The 19,380-nt window shown below is 48.0% G+C and overlaps 1 protein-coding gene across 1 annotated transcript in view; it reads right to left on the minus strand.

Moving 5' to 3' along the window:
- The window catches only part of LOC110259044 (USP6 N-terminal-like protein), a 61,987-nt gene extending 44,312 nt beyond the window's left edge, over positions 1–17,675 (minus strand). The window contains exon 1 of the mRNA XM_084979584.1: positions 17,567–17,675. The gene's annotated coding sequence lies outside the window, so the exon portion shown is untranslated. The remainder of the gene's footprint in view (positions 1–17,566) is intronic.
- Between the last annotated feature and the right edge of the window lie 1,705 nt (positions 17,676–19,380).

Raw genomic sequence — 19,380 nt, forward strand, 5'->3', positions numbered from 1 at the left:
TTCCCATTGTGGCTCAGCACATTAAGAACCCAACATAGTCTCAGTAAGGATGTGGGTTTTACCCCTGGCCTTGCTCAGTGTTAAGGATCCAGTATTGCCACAAGCTTTGGTGTGTGTTGCAGATATGGCTCAGATCTACTGTTGCCATGGCTGTGGTGTAGGCTCTAGCTGCAGCTCTGATTTGACCCCTAGCCTGCGAATTTCCTTATGCTGCAAGTGCAGCCATAAAAAGAAAAAAAAAGAGATTAAATGACAATAGAGTGCTATCATGGATTAAATGTGGCTATAAAATCATTGACACTCTTCTTCTTGAATCCTGGTGGCTTTAGTGATTTGCTTCTCCATAGGAGACCACAGGAATAATTCTATGGAATTTCCAAGGCTATAACATGAGAAGCCAGCAGCATCAACCTTGGTCTTTTGGGTCATATGCTCATGAACTACTCTGAGGCCATCTTGTTGAAGAAAACACCTTAAAAGTTTACAGGGAAATGCTCTGAAAAGGAGATGCTCAGCCAAGCTCCATCCAATCTGAGCTATTCAAGTGCTCCTAAATGACATACTAGACATTAGAGAGCAGAGACTTCATCTCTATCCAGTTCTACCCACATGGCAGATTCCTGAGATAAATGAATGGTTGTTGTTTTTACCTACTAAGTTTTGTAACAGAGTGACAAACAAAGTGACAAACTAAGTTTTGTAAGTTAGTTAGATAAATGAATGGTTGTTGTTTTTACCTACTAAGTTTTACCTACTAAGTTTTGTAACAGAGTGACAAACAATCAGAATAGATGCTGAAGTGGCAGCTAGGTCACATGTCCTGGCATTGTTTACAGCTCCAAGACTAGGCCCTTAGCCTTTGCTCATCCAGAGATGTGGTGATGTCCTTTTGTGTCAATGCCAGTATTCTGTCCTCTTGCATGGTCTCAATGATAAGTCTTATTTTTCACTCTCAATGTCAAGCTGTAGGAGGAGCTGGTGTCCTCCCAACTAAAGAATTATGAGTTTGCAGAAAAAAAGTTAGAACCCAGGGTTTAGCCAGGGCATATGGCTATTGGAACCCATTTTCCAATCTGCTAAAGGAGGAAGGATCATTGCTTCTCTAATACTATTAAAAAAGCGATATATCTTACTTCTCAATAACAAGGCTGACGCAGCAAGATTCACTTCAGAATGGGATGAGTGATAAGAACAGTACACCTGATACCTCTTCTGTCTCTCTGAGGTGGGAAGGTGCTTGAAGTTGGTGTCAGGTCATTTTCCTTCAGTTTGCTCAAGAACACAAGAAACAAAAATGATTTCTGTAGTGCATAAAATATTTTATCTCAGTAGGAAAAAGTATGTACTGTGGCAAAATCCTAGGGTTTTGTTGTTGTTTTTCTTTCTCGGCTGCAGCATTTGGAAGTTCCCTGGCTAGTCAGATCCGTAATCCACTGAGTGAGGCCAGGGATCAAACCTGCAACCTCAAGGACACTATGTTGTGTTGTTAACTCACTGAACCACAATGGGAATTCCAATTAGCTTTATTTTTATCTTATCTATGGTGTGAGAGAATGTCAAAAAACCTTATTACATTTCAGTCATAAGGAAGTAATACAACATACAAACTAAAAAAGTAAAACCTACATTCCCTCTGTAAAAATACCTACGTATTAACAAACATGTCTAATTCAGGTCAGCAATAATGTGCTGATTCTACATCTTGCTTGTCCTTACACTGAGCTCTGGAGGTCAGGGGCAAAGGAGTTTGATGGCACGAGTTTAAAAAAATACCAAATTTTCTAGTAACATCAGACAAATTTTTTTTTCATATTTAAAGGATTAAGTAAATATTTAATTCCCAAGGAGTATGTCAATGAGTAAATTTTGTTTTCTCAGAAGTAAACAAAAATATTTTCTTGAAACACACAAAATAATGTTTTCCACTTTAATAGCATAAGGCAAGAGAGTCAGAGAGAATATTGTTTGAGAATCCATACTTTCTTTTATTTGGCTGCAAACTCTTTTTTAAGTATGGTATACAGGACATGCTATAATTTATAACTGATACATTGCTATTTGTTCTAATTAAATATGCATGTGTTCTATTACATGGTTTTACAAATTTATTCCCCAATGTATAAAAATGCTCTAGGATTTGGAGTTCCTGCTGTGGTGCAAAGGGATCAGAGGCATCTCTGCAGAGCCAGGTCTCAAGTATGACACAGTGGGTGAAAGGATCCAGTGTTATGACAGTTGTGGTGTAGGTCCTAATAACGGTGGCTTGGATCTGATCCCTGACCCAGGAATTCCATATGCCATGTGGTGGCTGTAAAAGAAAAAAAAGTATTGAAAGATATTAAACTTCTAAAAAGAAGCCTATAAAATAAGTAAACTACAATGTATCTGCAAACTATAAAACTGTTACGACTTTATCTAGCTCAGAATTTCTAAAAGCAGCACTACTGATTTTTTTGCCAGTACTCTTGTTGGGAGAAGATGAAGAGAAAAGCTCCACCCTGTAAATTAGAAAAACATTTCGTTTCAATTTGCCACATCTTGGTATGCAAAATTCCTGGGCGGGAGATCAAATCCTCACCACAGTGAAATGCCAGATCTCTAACCTGTTGAGCCACTAGGGAACTCATATTCCTTACATTTTAGAGTGGTTGGCTGCCTCCCTGGTCTCTACTCACTGGATGCTAGTAGTACCATCCTATTTATGCTAATCAAAATGTATTCAGGAGTTCTCATTGTGGCTTAGCTGAAATGAAACCAACTGGGATCCAGGAGGTAATGGGTTCAATCCCTGGCCTTACTTAGTGGCTTAAGGATCTGGTGTTGCCATGAGCTGTGTTGTAGGTCACAGACATGGCTTAGATCCTGAGTTGCTGTGGCTGTGGTGTAGACCAGAAACCACAGCTCTGATTCAACACCAATAGCATGGGAAATTCCACATACTGCAGGTGTGGTCCTAAAGAGAAAATAAAAGTATTGCCAGAGGTCCCCTTGGAAGCAAATTTTCCATAATGCAAATGAAACCCATAAGAATGGGGTCACTGCCTGAACATACATCAGAATAATAATTTGGTAAGAACAACTCAGATATGATTTTATTTATTTCGTTCAGCATTATTTACCCAATTTCTAAAATTCACTTTGATAATGTAAACACAGAGTTAATGTAATTTTGACACATAAAATTTGTGTATATATATATGTAAATATATATACATATATTTTATAAAGTAGGACACAATTAAAAATAACTTAGAATAAAGTAGAATATTTGTAATGATCACATTTAATTAGATTTATTTAAGACTTAAATTTGATAGGTTCCTATAAGGAAATCAGTATGTTTTGTTATACAACCTTATGTCCCATTAACACGATGGATGATTAGAAAAAAATCTGCTCATCCTATGATAACTGTCAATGTTTTTCAACAGAAGAGTACACTGAAAGTAAAAGAACTATGCATAATAACCCATCCATTTCAGAAAACACTCAAAAATAATAAGTAAGTGGCATTGTACTCTGTACTCTGACAATGTTTTCATAGAGGGCAAATGTTTTCACATGATGAAGGGCATTGGATGCGTATTATGTTCCAGAGATTTTATCTATTATTATTATTTTTTAATTTTTTGTCTTTTCTAGGGCCACTCCCACGGCATATGGAAATTCCAAGGCTAGTGGTCCAATCGGAGCTGCAGCCACCGGCCCAAACCAGAGCCACTGCAACGTGGGATCCGAGCCGTGTGTGCAACCTACACCACAGCTCATGGCAAGAATGCCAGATCCTCAACCCACTTAGCAAGGCCAGGGATCAAACCTGCAACCTCATGGTTCCCAAGTCGGATTTGTTAACCACTGCACCACAACGGGAACTCCTGTTCCAGAGATTTTTGCTCTCTGACAACATCTAAGAACATCTGGAATGCTTCCCTGATATTTTTAAAGTTTCTAATTTCTTCCAGGAAATCAAACACTATTATCTTAAAATCAAATAGTAATACAATAATGGTAAAATAGCAATCAATTATATGTAATGGCAATGTGACAGGAAAAAGCTTTATATCTCGCCTAGGAGAATTACACATTTATATATATGTATACATTTTAGATCAAGTAATTCTCAAATTATGCATATACTAGTAGCTTTACATATACTTGTTTATTTACACTTCAAAATAATCCTTTCAATGTGCAATATTTTATGGTCTTCAATTACAGAATTATAATTCTGTAACAAATCCAGTTTTTTATACTTTCAGAATTACTACAACATGCACAATATTATCTATTCATATGTATATGATCTATTCCTTCAAGCTTCTCAAGATGAAATGAAAAAGAATGAAGTCTCAAGGATTAACCACAGAAGAGTTCCCTAGTGGCTCAGTAGGTTAAGGATCCAGTGTTGCCACTTCTATGGCTCAGGTCACTGCTGTGAAACAGGTTTGATTACTAACCCCAGAATTTTGCATGCCCTGGGAGTGGTCAAATTCAATAAATGAATAAAAGCAACCACAGAAAATGCCTCATGATTGAAGCATCAAACTTTATCCCAGAGAAAGAAGAGTTTATACTTCAATTATTTTGCATTGCTAATTTACAGAATACAAAGTTCAATTGTTCACTGCTTCCTGAAGATAAAGCCTCAAAGATTATGTCAATAACATTTGTGTAAATAATTCCTAATTTGTACTCTCCTAAACTTGTTTGGTTTTCACATATATCCACTGCGAGTGCAAAAGTAGAGGATCTATTATGGTACTCAATCTAGACCAAAGAGAAGCAATGTGTTGCAACTTCACTCTGCTCTAATGTTGGAGACCACTGAACTGCAGAACTCTCAGAAAGCAAACTTGGTACATGCAAAAGCATGATAAATCAAGGAATGCTTGTGATGGCAAAAGGCAGATAAGCATGTCTGCTGACACAGTGTTCTAAAATGCAGGGTCTCCTGTCAAAATAAAATGAGGGGCTTATATGTTAACTATATTGTTCTTTAGGCAGCTGTACTATATCCTAGATGTATACACCTGTGACTTTTATTGCTATTAGCCTCCCTAAATCTCACTAAGAGATAGCTTTGATACTCCCTGTGCCTACTCTTGCTCACTAATCTAAACACATCACTTTCCCTAATAAGTCTTTTGGGCTAAAGCCTAGGGGCTTTTATTCAGCAGAACAGAGTGCCTCCTGGTTCCCCACTTTTAAAATGTAAGAGTCTCGCGTGCTTTGCACGCCTCTTTCAGGATCTCCCATTGACCTGCAGCGCAGGATGAAGCACTCTAATATTAAACAGTTTATTTATTTATGTGTCTTCTAGCTGATTTTCTGAGAGCTGGTGAAACTGTCACCATCCATTAGGGGTAGTGTCAAACTTCCCTGGTGGCATATGCTCTGTAAGTGTAGAATCTATATTTTCTGTATTTCCCTGGTGGCATATGCTCTGTAAGTGTAGAATCTATATCTTCTGTATTTCCCAAATACAGAAAGCTGGATTTACTCATCCATCCATCCATCTATTCCATCCATCCATCAATGCATATAATAATTTTATCAATTACACACATACATAATGAGGATGTGCTAAATACCAGTGCTACATAGAGGTTGGAAAAACTCAATCAAGGATCATATTCCCAACTGACAAGAAGTTTCTAATATGGTTGTGTTGACAGATAAGTCAACGGGTATCCTAAATCAAAACAATCAAGAAATATAATGAATTGAGAATGATGAAGGTGGTGGAGGAGTAAGACATCTCACTCAACTTGTCCCACAAACACATCAAAAAAACACATCTACATGTAGAATGATTCACACAGAACACCTACTGAACACTGGCAGAAGAAATTAAACCTCCTCAAAGGGTAATAAACCCTCCACATAACAGTACAACAAAAGCAAATAAGAGAGAGAGAGAGAAGGAAGCAAGATGGGACTAGAACTCTGAGAGGGAGCTGTGAAAGAGAAAAGGAACCCACATCTTGGGAAGCCACCTAACCAACAGGGAGATGAACTGAGAATGAGGGACCTCAAAGTCACAGAGAAAAGTGCAGCAGCTGGACTGAGGAGGGAAAAGCAGAGTGAGAACCTCAAAGATCATCTGCATACCACCCCAGAAACCACAGCCTGAGAAACTCTGGTGGGGACTGTGTGCTGAGACTCAGGCTCCAGAGGTCACTTCTGGTGAAAGGACTATGGATGGCTGTGTGGAGACAGCCTGAGGGGCTGGGGAGCAATGTGTCATGATCTAGGGAGCAGAACACCAGAGCTGAGGGAATCCAGGAGGAGGTCTGGGCCCACAGGAAAGCAAAGTGCCACTGTTGGGGGAGGGCAAGAGGAGGAGAAGTGGACTGCCATAGGACTCATCTCTGCACACATGCAGGCTCTTGGAGGGCTGGCCGCCTCTGGCTCAGGCTCCACCTGCAGCTCCAGTCCACCTATTGACTGCTTTGTGCTCTTCCAGAATTCTGAAGAACAGGAAAAAAACTAATGTAGCCTCTCATAGTATTAGATTAGCTTCTAGGAAAACAAGGGATGAGGTAGGAGAGAGAACCAATCATAGTCATTTATATTCCAAGTATGGATCATTATCAGGATCCAAAATGTTCAGAAGATACGTCAGTAAAGTGATGACCTACAATATCATAATTGGTATGAAGTTACCTGTTTTTTGGGACAAGCATTGCTGGAATAGTTGGTTGGGTATTAGAAGAAAAGGAAAAGAAAATATCAAAAAGAAGCAGTCTTTTCGCCCTAACACTTGGCATCATTATACCACAGTTCACAACACTGGATCCTTAACCCACTGAGTGAGGCCAGGGATTGAACCCATGTCCTCATGGATACTAGTCAGTCTCCTTTCTGCTGAGGCACAAAGGGAACTCCTATAGCTAATTTTTTTTTGTCTTTTTGGGGCCACACCTACAGCATATGGAGGTTCCCAGGCTACGTGTCTAATTGGAGCTACAGCTGCCGGCCTATGCCAGAGCCACAGCAATGCCAGATCCAAGCTGTGTCTGTGACCTACACCACAGCTCACAGCAATGCTGGATCTTTAACCCGCTGAGCAAGGTCAGGGATCAAACCCACAACCTCGTGGTTCCTAGTGGGATTCGTTTCCACTGCACCATGACAGGAACTCCTGTAACTGATTCTTAAAAAATTATTATTCATATTTTCACTTCTGCATCCTTTTTTTGCTTATTTAACATTGCTTTAATTGTTGTAAGCCAGATGTTTTTTATGCATGTAAATCTGCTCACATCATCTTAAAATCTGAGAGAATTAACTAAATGCCAAATTTACTTCCTGTATGGTTGAACAAGTGTCATTTACTAAAGCCTTTTTTATGTGATTCATAAAATGACAACAATGGCCAATTAATCTGTTAGACAGATGTTAGCTCCTTACCTCCACATTTAGGTGACTCCAAACTTCTTTTAATGAAAATGTTTAGCTATGATGTTTGACACCAAACTTATCTCACAGAGTTTTCCATTTCTGAGTTTCCTAGTGTATAGATTAAGAGGTTAAACATAGGAGCAATGATGGAGTAAAACAGGACAAATACTTTATCTTCAGGAAAACTGGAGCAAGGTCTAAGATAGGTAAAGAGTGAAGCAGCAAAAAATAAAATTACTACAGTGATATGAGAGCCACAGATGGAGAGGGCTTTTCATCTTCCTTCAGCTGAGTGATTCCTTAAAGTGAATAATATAATGACATAAGAGAAAATAAAACCACACATGTCATTGAGGCCACCATTCCTGAATTGATAAGCATAATGACAGGCAACTTTTAGCAAAGGAGAGATGTCATAAAAATAGTGATTGATCTCATTAGGACCACAGAAAGGCAACTGGATTATCATAGACAATTGAGAAAAGGAGTGAACAGCTCCACCAGCCCAAGCAGCTAAGACTAGGAAATTGCATCTTGTCCTGCTCATGATAATCATGTAATGGAGAGGTCTGTAGATGGCAACATGGTTATCAAAGGCCATGACTGTAATAATTAAGACTTCAATCATTCCAAAGAAATGCTTGGAAAAGACCTACAACATCCAATTACCATAGGAAATGGTTTTCTTTCCACTAGCAGGTCACCAATGAATTTGGGAGTAATGCTAGAGGTATAGCAGATGTCCAAGGAAGAGGACTGAGGACTGTGGCAGAGGAAATAGTATGTGGGTTGGTGAAAAAGAGGACTGCATCTAATAGTAATAAGAATCAGAAAGTTTTCTATCAACAGGGCAATGCAACAGAATAAGAAAAACATAAAGCACAATATTTATATGTTCTGGTAAGAAGAAAGTCCCCAAAAATGAATAGTGAGATACTGCTCTGACTTTCTATATAATTCATTTTGCCATCTGTTATAAACAGATGATTTAAATATCTGAAAAGAAAAATCATGAATTTTCACTTAAAAATAGCAAGAGAACTATGTCTAGATACTCATATTGCAACAGAACAAAGGGTGGGAAAAAATGTATACATGTAAGAGTAACTTGATCCCCATGCTGTACAGCAGGAAAAAAATTTTAAAAAAGCATCATAATAAAAATTTCAAATTTACCAAAAACAATATCCATTAGTAGTAATATTAGTAATTTCTTGAATTTAAGCTTGAATTTTTTCTCTTATTTTGTAAAAAGTATTGTGAAATAACTTTATCATGGGAAAATGAATTAATTTTCAACATTACCATCAATAATTATAGGATATTTAAATGGTAGAGAAAATATTTTATTGTGTATTAGATAACAACAATTTTTAATTTACATAATTTTTTTAATGTACACATTTTTAAATGTATAAGCCTCCTCCCTACGGTCAACTGGACTTTTTCCAGGGTGCTCTAGACGGATTTTCGGTTTTGTTTGCAACTTTATCCTCAAAGGTGCAAATTTATTGAAATTATATCACCTTGAATTACTTAATTTGATTAGTCACCCATGTCATGTGAACAAACAATATAAACTGGACATATAAAACTAATTGTTTCAGGAACATTAAAAAGCAAAGTAGGTTGAAACTATGCAGCAAAACATAAACTTCAACTGAGTGAATTTGTGAAAAATAATCACTAAATTCTTTCATTTCTCCTATTTACAGAATAACCTTGTATGTAGGACCAATCAAAATGATAAAATACAAGTATAAATTTCAAAATCATATTTGAATCATTCATACTCTATAACTTCTCTGAGAATTTGATGTGACTTATACACAAGCTAGGCAATAAAATTCAATTAATACAGAAAATAGCTCTAGGATAGATTGTCAGCACTAAAATCCTATTCATTGCATTAATGAATGGGAGAAAAATTCAACAATTTCATCTTTTGTACAGTATTGAAGTTTTATACAGAGAGAAAGAGCATGTAAAATATAGTGTTCTCCAGAAACTGTTTTATAAGGTGTTGAGGAGTTAACTTATACCCTGTGGGGATATAAACCCTGCAGTACACTTTCAACCAGTATGGGCAGATGTGGACGCCATCTGGGTGCTCAACATGACTTTATAAAACACAGAATGCTTTTGTAGCGAAGTTACTCCGAAGCCATCATGTACAATGGCTTACAAATTCACCATAAATAGGGAAATTAGTAGCAGTTTAAAATGTTCAATACTGTGAGAAACAAATTCTACTTTTATTCTTTTTTCTTTTTCTGGCTGGACCTGCAGCATATGGAAGTTCCTGGGCTACAGGTTGAATCAGAGATGCAGCCAGGGTCTACAACACAGCCGAGGCAACAATGGATCTGAGCTACATCTGCAAACTGTAGCACAGCTTGTGGTGATGCCAGATTCCTAACTTGCTAAAGGAGATTAGGAATCAAACCTGCATCCTCATGGACACTATGATGGTTTCTTAACCTGCTTAGTCACAAAGGGAACTCCCAGTTCTATTTTATTTTATTTTACTTTATTTTATTTTGTCTTTTTAGCTATTTCTTGGGCCACTCCCATGGCATATGGAGGTTCCCAGGCTAGGGGTCAAATCCGAGCTGTAGCCACCAGCCTACGCCAGAGCCACAGCAACGTGGGATCCCAGCCGCGTCTGCAACCTACACCACAGCTCACCCCAACGCCGGATCCTTAACCAACTGAGCAAGGGCAGGGACCAAACCAGCAACCTCATGGTTCCTAGTCTGATTCTTTAACCACTGCGCCTCCACCAGAACTCCTTTCCTTAGTTCTTAAAGGAACCCTCTCCACCATTCTAACCTTCTCAAAAAAATCAAACTAAAACAACGCACTATGAACTCTCAGCTACAACTCAGCTGACATCCTTGCTGCAGTCCCCTAGGCTCCAGGTGTCCCTCAGCATTCCTGTAGGCTCTCCCCTCTAAGGCAAGCGCCCCAGCGATCCCCACCAAGCACACACCACAAGCCAGTGGATACCCGCCCACATCCACCCTCCCACCACTCACCCAGTCGCCCTCCTTCCTGAGGTGTTTCCTCGGAATTTTAAAGGGACCAACACCACCCTCTCCCCCTTCGCGCACAACCACACACACAAAAAAACAAAGCAAAACAGACAAAAAAAAAAAAAAAAAACCAACAGAAAGACAAAAAAACACCTCACTGTTACCTGTCAGCTGGAGCTCCCCTGACACCCTTACTGAACTCCCTCAGGCTCGCAGGGTCCCTCAGCATTCCCTTCTGCTCTCCCCTCTGCCCCACCAGGCAAGCGGGGCCCCGCCCCCCTCCATCCTCCCAACCCTCACCCCTTCACCCCCCCTTCCTGCCATCTTGCCTCAGCTTTTTCGAGGGACCCTCTCCACCCTCTGGCCCCTTCTCAAAAACTCTCCTCCCTGGAAGCTGTCAGCTGCAGCTCCACTGGCCGCCTGACCTCTCTCCCACCCCGCCTGCCAGGGTCCCTCAGCAATCCCTTCCGCTCTCCTCTCTGCCCCACGCACGCACGCCAACCCCCACCACGCAGGCCCGCCGGGCCCCGCCCCCCTCCACCCTCCCAGAGCTCACCCCTTCACCCCCCCCCCTTCCGGACCTCTTTCCTCTGGTTGCTCAAAGGACCCGCTCCACACTCCGACCCTTCTCCAAAAACTCCAAACCAGCTGGCTTACCTGTCAGCTGAGGTCCGCTGACAGCCTTACTGCACTCCCGCCGGCGGGCGCCTGGGGTCCCTCAGCATACCCTTCGGCTCTCACCTCTGCCCCACGCGCGCAACACCCACGCACGCAACGCACGCAACGCACACCACGCAGCCGCCACACGCAAGCGGCTCCCCGCCCCCAGAGACCATCCCAGCAGTCGCCCCTTCACACACACCTGCACCCCCCCACACGCCCCTCCCCACACACACCCAGCCCGCCCATCTCCCCTTAGCTTTTTAAAAAGACCCACACCACCCTCTTCCCCTTCTCCAAGAAAATAACAAACAACAAAAAACGAAAAAATAATCACGCCCTTACCTGTCAGCTGCAGCTCCCCTGACAGCCTTACTGCACTCCCTCAGGCTCGCAGTGTCCCTCAGCATACATACCCTTCGGCTCTCCCCTCTGCCCCACGCAACAAACCCCCACCACGCACGCGACACTCTCAGCCGGGTTCCCGCCCCCCTCCACCCTCCCAGCACTCGCCCCTTCAGGCCCACCCCCCCTCCCCAGCCGCTGCCGCCACCCCCCACCCCGTCCCTCAACCTTCCTTAGTCTTCTAAAGGAACCCTCTCCACCCTCTGCCCCTTCTCAAAAGAATCATACAAACAAAGAAGAAACCCACCCCTCCCCCCACCATTAGCTCTCAGCTACACCTCAGCTGACATCCTCACTGCACTCCCTCAGGCTCCAGGTGTCCCTCAGCATTCCTGCAGGCTCTCACCTCTGCCGAATGCACGCGCGCGCGCGCCATCCCCACCACGCACACCCCACAAGCCAGTGGAGCCCTGCTAACATCCACCCTCCCAGCACTCACCCCTTCGCCTTCCTTCCTCAGGTGTTTCCTCAGGATCTTAAAGGGACCAACACCACCCTCTCCCCCTTCGCACAAAACTACAACAGCAACAACAACAAAACAAAGCCAGACAGACAGACACACAAAAAAATCCAACCCAAAGGAAAAAAAAAAAAAAAAAACACCGCACTGTCACCTGTCAGCTGCAGCTCCCCTGACACCCTTACTGCACTCCCTCAGGCTCGCGGGGTCCCTCAGCATTCCCTTCTGCTCTCCCCTCTGCCCCACCGGGCAAGCGGGGCCCCGCCCCCCTCCCCCGTCCCCGCCCTCACCCCTTCACCCCCCCACCTTCCTGCCATCTTGCCTCAGCTTTTTCGAGGGACCCTCTCCACCCTCTGGCCCCTTCTCAAAAACTCTCCTCCCTGGAAGCTGTCAGCTGCAGCTCCACTGGCCGCCTGACCTCTCTCCCACCCCGCCTGCCAGGGTCCCTCAGCAATCCCTTCCGCTCTCCTCTCTGCCCCACGCACGCACGCCAACCCCCACCATGCAGGCCCGCGGGTCCCCGCCCCCCTCCCCCCTCCCAGCGCTCACCCCTTCACCCCCCCCTCCTGACCTCTTTCCTCAGGTTGTTCAAAAGACCCGCTCCACCGTCCTCCCCTTCGCCATAACATCAAAACCAGCACGCTTACCTGGCAGCTGAGGTCCGCTGACAGCCTTACTGCACTCCCGCCGGCGGGCGCCGGGTGTCCCCCTCCCAGCATACCCTTCCGCTCTCGCCTCTGCCCCACGCGCGCAACACCCACGCACGCAACGCACGCAACGCACACCATGCAGCCGCCACACGCAAGCGGCTCCCCGCCCCCAGAGACCATCCCAGCAGTCGCCCCTTCACACACACCTGCACCCCCCCACACGCCCCTCCCCACACACACCCAGCCCGCCCACCTCCCCTTAGCTTTTTAAAAAGACCCACACCACCCTCTTCCCCTTCTCCAAGAAAATAACAAACAACAAAAAACGAAAAAATAATCACGCCCTTACCTGTCAGCTGCAGCTCCCCTGACAGCCTTACTGCACTCCCTCAGGCTCGCAGTGTCCCTCAGCATACATACCCTTCGGCTCTCCCCTCTGCCCCACGCAACAAACCCCCACCACGCACGCGACACTCTCAGCCGGGTTCCCGCCCCCCTCCACCCTCCCAGCACTCGCCCCTTCAGGCCCACCCCCCCTCCCCAGCCGCTGCCGCCACCCCCCACCCCGTCCCTCAACCTTCCTTAGTCTTCTAAAGGAACCCTCTCCACCCTCTGCCCCTTCTCAAAAGAATCATACAAACAAAGAAGAAACCCACCCCTCCCCCCACCATTAGCTCTCAGCTACACCTCAGCTGACATCCTCACTGCACTCCCTCAGGCTCCAGGTGTCCCTCAGCATTCCTGCAGGCTCTCACCTCTGCCGAATGCACGCGCGCGCGCGCCATCCCCACCACGCACACCCCACAAGCCAGTGGAGCCCTGCTAACATCCACCCTCCCAGCACTCACCCCTTCGCCTTCCTTCCTCAGGTGTTTCCTCAGGATCTTAAAGGGACCAACACCACCCTCTCCCCCTTCGCACAAAACTACAACAGCAACAACAACAAAACAAAGCCAGACAGACAGACACACAAAAAAATCCAACCCAAAGGAAAAAAAAAAAAAAAAAAAAACACCGCACTGTCACCTGTCAGCTGCAGCTCCCCTGACACCCTTACTGCACTCCCTCAGGCTCGCGGGGTCCCTCAGCATTCCCTTCTGCTCTCCCCTCTGCCCCACCGGGCAAGCGGGGCCCCGCCCCCCTCCCCCGTCCCCGCCCTCACCCCTTCACCCCCCCACCTTCCTGCCATCTTGCCTCAGCTTTTTCGAGGGACCCTCTCCACCCTCTGGCCCCTTCTCAAAAACTCTCCTCCCTGGAAGCTGTCAGCTGCAGCTCCACTGGCCGCCTGACCTCTCTCCCACCCCGCCTGCCAGGGTCCCTCAGCAATCCCTTCCGCTCTCCTCTCCGCCCCACGCACGCACGCCAACCCCCACCATGCAGGCCCGCGGGTCCCCGCCCCCCTCCCCCCTCCCAGCGCTCACCCCTTCACCCCCCCCTCCTGACCTCTTTCCTCAGGTTGTTCAAAAGACCCGCTCCACCGTCCTCCCCTTCGCCATAACATCAAAACCAGCACGCTTACCTGGCAGCTGAGGTCCGCTGACAGCCTTACTGCACTCCCGCCGGCGGGCGCCGGGTGTCCCCCCCCCCAGCATACCCTTCCGCTCTCGCCTCTGCCCCACGCGCGCAACACCCACGCACGCAACGCACGCAACGCACACCACGCAGCCGCCACACGCAAGCGGCTCCCCGCCCCCAGAGACCATCCCAGCAGTCGCCCCTTCACACACACCTGCACCCCCCCACACGCCCCTCCCCACACACACCCAGCCCGCCCATCTCCCCTTAGCTTTTTAAAAAGACCCACACCACCCTCTTCCCCTTCTCCAAGAAAATAACAAACAACAAAAAACGAAAAAATAATCACGCCCTTACCTGTCAGCTGCAGCTCCCCTGACAGCCTTACTGCACTCCCTCAGGCTCACAGTGTCCCTCAGCATACATACCCTTCGGCTCTCCCCTCTGCCCCACGCAACAAACCCCCACCACGCACGCGACACTCTCAGCCGGGTTCCCGCCCCCCTCCACCCTCCCAGCACTCGCCCCTTCAGGCCCACCCCCCCTCCCCAGCCGCTGCCGCCACCCCCCACCCCGTCCCTCAACCTTCCTTAGTCTTCTAAAGGAACCCTCTCCACCCTCTGCCCCTTCTCAAAAGAATCATACAAACAAAGAAGAAACCCACCCCTCCCCCCACCATTAGCTCTCAGCTACACCTCAGCTGACATCCTCACTGCACTCCCTCAGGCTCCAGGTGTCCCTCAGCATTCCTGCAGGCTCTCACCTCTGCCGAATGCACGCGCGCGCGCGCCATCCCCACCACGCACACCCCACAAGCCAGTGGAGCCCTGCTAACATCCACCCTCCCAGCACTCACCCCTTCGCCTTCCTTCCTCAGGTGTTTCCTCAGGATCTTAAAGGGACCAACACCACCCTCTCCCCCTTCGCACAAAACTACAACAGCAACAACAACAAAACAAAGCCAGACAGACAGACACACAAAAAAATCCAACCCAAAGGAAAAAAAAAAAAAAAAAAAAACACCGCACTGTCACCTGTCAGCTGCAGCTCCCCTGACACCCTTACTGCACTCCCTCAGGCTCGCGGGGTCCCTCAGCATTCCCTTCTGCTCTCCCCTCTGCCCCACCGGGCAAGCGGGGCCCCGCCCCCCTCCCCCCTCCCCCGTCCCCGCCCTCACCCCTTCACCCCCCCACCTTCCTGCCATCTTGCCTCAGCTTTTTCGAGGGACCCTCTCCACCCTCTGGCCCCTTCTCAAAAACTCTCCTCCCTGGAAGCTGTCAGCTGCAGCTCCACTGGCCGCCTGACCTCTCTCCCACCCCGCCTGCCAGGGTCCCTCAGCAATCCCTTCCGCTCTCCTCTCTGCCCCACGCACGCACGCACGCACACACGCACGCACGCCAACCCCCACCATGCAGGCCCGCGGGTCCCCGCCCCCCTCCCCCCTCCCAGCGCTCACCCCTTCACCCCCCCCTCCTGACCTCTTTCCTCAGGTTGTTCAAAAGACCCGCTCCACCCCCCGCCCCTTCGCCATAACATCAAAACCAGCACGCTTACCTGGCAGCTGAGGTCCGCTGACAGCCTTACTGCACTCCCGCCGGCGGGCGCCGGGTGTCCCCCTCCCAGCATACCCTTCCGCTCTCGCCTCTGCCCCACGCGCGCAACACCCACGCACGCAACGCACGCAACGCACACCATGCAGCCGCCACACGCAAGCGGCTCCCCGCCCCCAGAGACCATCCCAGCAGTCGCCCCTTCACACACACCTGCACCCCCCCACACGCCCCTCCCCACACACACCCAGCCCGCCCACCTCCCCTTAGCTTTTTAAAAAGACCCACACCACCCTCTTCCCCTTCTCCAAGAAAATAACAAACAACAAAAAACGAAAAAATAATCACGCCCTTACCTGTCAGCTGCAGCTCCCCTGACAGCCTTACTGCACTCCCTCAGGCTCGCAGTGTCCCTCAGCATACATACCCTTCGGCTCTCCCCTCTGCCCCACGCAACAAACCCCCACCACGCACGCGACACTCTCAGCCGGGTTCCCGCCCCCCTCCACCCTCCCAGCACTCGCCCCTTCAGGCCCACCCCCCCTCCCCAGCCGCTGCCGCCACCCCCCACCCCGTCCCTCAACCTTCCTTAGTCTTCTAAAGGAACCCTCTCCACCCTCTGCCCCTTCTCAAAAGAATCATACAAACAAAGAAGAAACCCACCCCTCCCCCCACCATTAGCTCTCAGCTACACCTCAGCTGACATCCTCACTGCACTCCCTCAGGCTCCAGGTGTCCCTCAGCATTCCTGCAGGCTCTCACCTCTGCCGAATGCACGCGCGCGCGCGCCATCCCCACCACGCACACCCCACAAGCCAGTGGAGCCCTGCTAACATCCACCCTCCCAGCACTCACCCCTTCGCCTTCCTTCCTCAGGTGTTTCCTCAGGATCTTAAAGGGACCAACACCACCCTCTCCCCCTTCGCACAAAACTACAACAGCAACAACAACAAAACAAAGCCAGACAGACAGACACACAAAAAAATCCAACCCAAAGGAAAAAAAAAAAAAAAAACACCGCACTGTCACCTGTCAGCTGCAGCTCCCCTGACACCCTTACTGCACTCCCTCAGGCTCGCGGGGTCCCTCAGCATTCCCTTCTGCTCTCCCCTCTGCCCCACCGGGCAAGCGGGGCCCCGCCCCCCTCCCCCGTCCCCGCCCTCACCCCTTCACCCCCCCACCTTCCTGCCATCTTGCCTCAGCTTTTTCGAGGGACCCTCTCCACCCTCTGGCCCCTTCTCAAAAACTCTCCTCCCTGGAAGCTGTCAGCTGCAGCTCCACTGGCCGCCTGACCTCTCTCCCACCCCGCCTGCCAGGGTCCCTCAGCAATCCCTTCCGCTCTCCTCTCTGCCCCACGCACGCACACACGCACGCACGCCAACCCCCACCATGCAGGCCCGCGGGTCTCCGCCCCCCTCCCCCCTCCCAGCGCTCACCCCTTCACCCCCCCGCTCCTGACCTCTTTCCTCAGGTTGTTCAAAAGACCCGCTCCACCGTCCTCCCCTTCGCCATAACATCAAAACCAGCATGCTTACCTGGCAGCTGAGGTCCACTGACAGCCTTACTGCACTCCCGCCGGCGGGCGCCGGGTGTCCCCCCCCCAGCATACCCTTCCGCTCTCGCCTCTGCCCCACGCGCGCAGCACCCACGCACGCAACGCACGCAACGCACACCACGCAGCCGCCACACGCAAGCGGCTCCCCGCCCCCAGAGACCATCCCAGCAGTCGCCCCTTCACACACACCTGCACCCCCCCACACGCCCCTCCCCACACACACCCAGCCCGCCCACCTCCCCTTAGCTTTTTAAATAGACCCACACCACCCTCTTCCCCTTCTCCAAGAAAATAACAAACAACAAAAAACGAAAAAATAATCATGCCCTTACCTGTCAGCTGCAGCTCCCCTGACAGCCTTACTGCACTCCCTCAGGCTCGCAGTGTCCCTCAGCATACATACCCTTCGGCTCTCCCCTCTGCCCCACGCAACAAACCCCCACCACGCACGCGACACTCTCAGCCGGGTTCCCGCCCCCCTCCACCCTCCCAGCACTCGCCCCTTCAGGCCCACCCCCCCTCCCCAGCCGCTGCCGCCACCCCCCACCCCGTCCCTCAACCTTCCTTAGTCTTCTAAAGGAACCCTCTCCACCCTCTGCCCCTTCTCAAAAGAATCATACAAACAAAGAAGAAACCCACCCCTCCCCCCACTATTAGCTCTCAGCTACGCCTCAGCTGACATCCTCACTGCACTCCCTCAGGCTCCAGGTGTCCCTCAGCATTCCTGCAGGCTCTCACCTCTGCCGAATGCACGCGCGCGCGCGCCATCCCCACCAGGCACACCCCACAAGCCAGTGGAGCCCTGCTAACATCCACCCTCCCAGCACTCACCCCTTCGCCTTCCTTCCTCAGGTGTTTCCTCAGGATCTTAAAGGGACCAACACCACCCTCTCCCCCTTCGCACAAAACTACAACAACAACAAAACTTTATCCAAAACAAATATGTTTCATAATATTAAAACAGACAATCATTACCCCAAGCATCTTTCTGCAGTTTGAAGCAATTTCTCAAGACAATGGCTGGCGGAGGAAACAATGCAATAGTCAACATATTCGTTCTTTTGGTATTCTCAGAGTTTCCCAAATTCAAAATTGTTCTCTTTGCTGTATTCTTGGGGATTTACCTCTTGACAGTGGTCTAGAATGTGGGCCTCATCCTTCTGTTTAGGATGGACTCCTGCCCATGTACTTCTCTTCCTCAGCATCTTATCCTTCTTCTATTTCTGCTGTGTTACCTCCAAAACCCCTCAAATGTTCTCAAGCTTCTTCCAGAAGCCTGAATTCATCTCCTTTACAGGGTGCACCATACAGTGCTTTTTTCTAGCCTGGGTCTGACCGAGTGCTGCCTCCTAGCCGCCATGGCTTATGATTGCTATGCTGCTATTTGCAACCCTCTCCTCTACACAGCCATTGTGTTCCCCACTCACCCTGTGTGTGCAGATGATGGTTGGAGTCTATATAACTGGTATCCTTGGCTCATTGATACAACTGTGTGCTTTACTTCAGCTCAATTTCTGTGACCCAAATATTATCAACCACTTCTTTTGTGACCTGCCTCAATTATTAGTCCTCTCCTGCTCTGAAACATTTTTCCTACAAGTCATGAAATTTGTGATAGCAGTGATTTTTGGTGTGACATCTGTCAATCATCATGCTATCATATAGTTATATCATTGCTGAAGATAAGCTCAGTGGAAGGCATGTCCAATGCCTTCAACACCTGCACTTCTCACCTGACAGCAGTGACTCTTTTCTTCAGATCAGGACTCTTTGTCTATATGTACCCCAGTGCTAATAACGCTCTGAGCTATGATAAGATGGCATCTGTCTTCTACACAGTGGTGACCCCCATGGTGAATCCTTTGATTTATTCTAAGGAAAAAGGAAATTAAAGATGCCCTTAAGAGGTTTAAGAAGAGAATGTTTTCCCATCATCACAGTTAATTAATGGTCCGATAGGTTAGTGATCCTGTTGACTGGAAGTTTCCAGACTCTGGAAGGGAAATGCATGTAACTTCATTCAACATCGCTAATGCTCTGGCAGGATTACAATTGAGTCAAAACATCCAAATCCAGAACCGGCTGAGTGCCATGTAAAGCCTGTGGCTTCTTTGAGTCTTGATAATAGACTCTTCTCTCTTACACC

This window comes from Sus scrofa, chromosome 10, assembly GCF_054392235.1.
Source record: "Sus scrofa isolate SSC_HxYL_T2T_F1_AM1 chromosome 10, Sscrofa_HxYL_maternal_Yorkshire_Landrace_v2.0, whole genome shotgun sequence".
NCBI lineage: Eukaryota > Metazoa > Chordata > Mammalia > Artiodactyla > Suidae > Sus > Sus scrofa.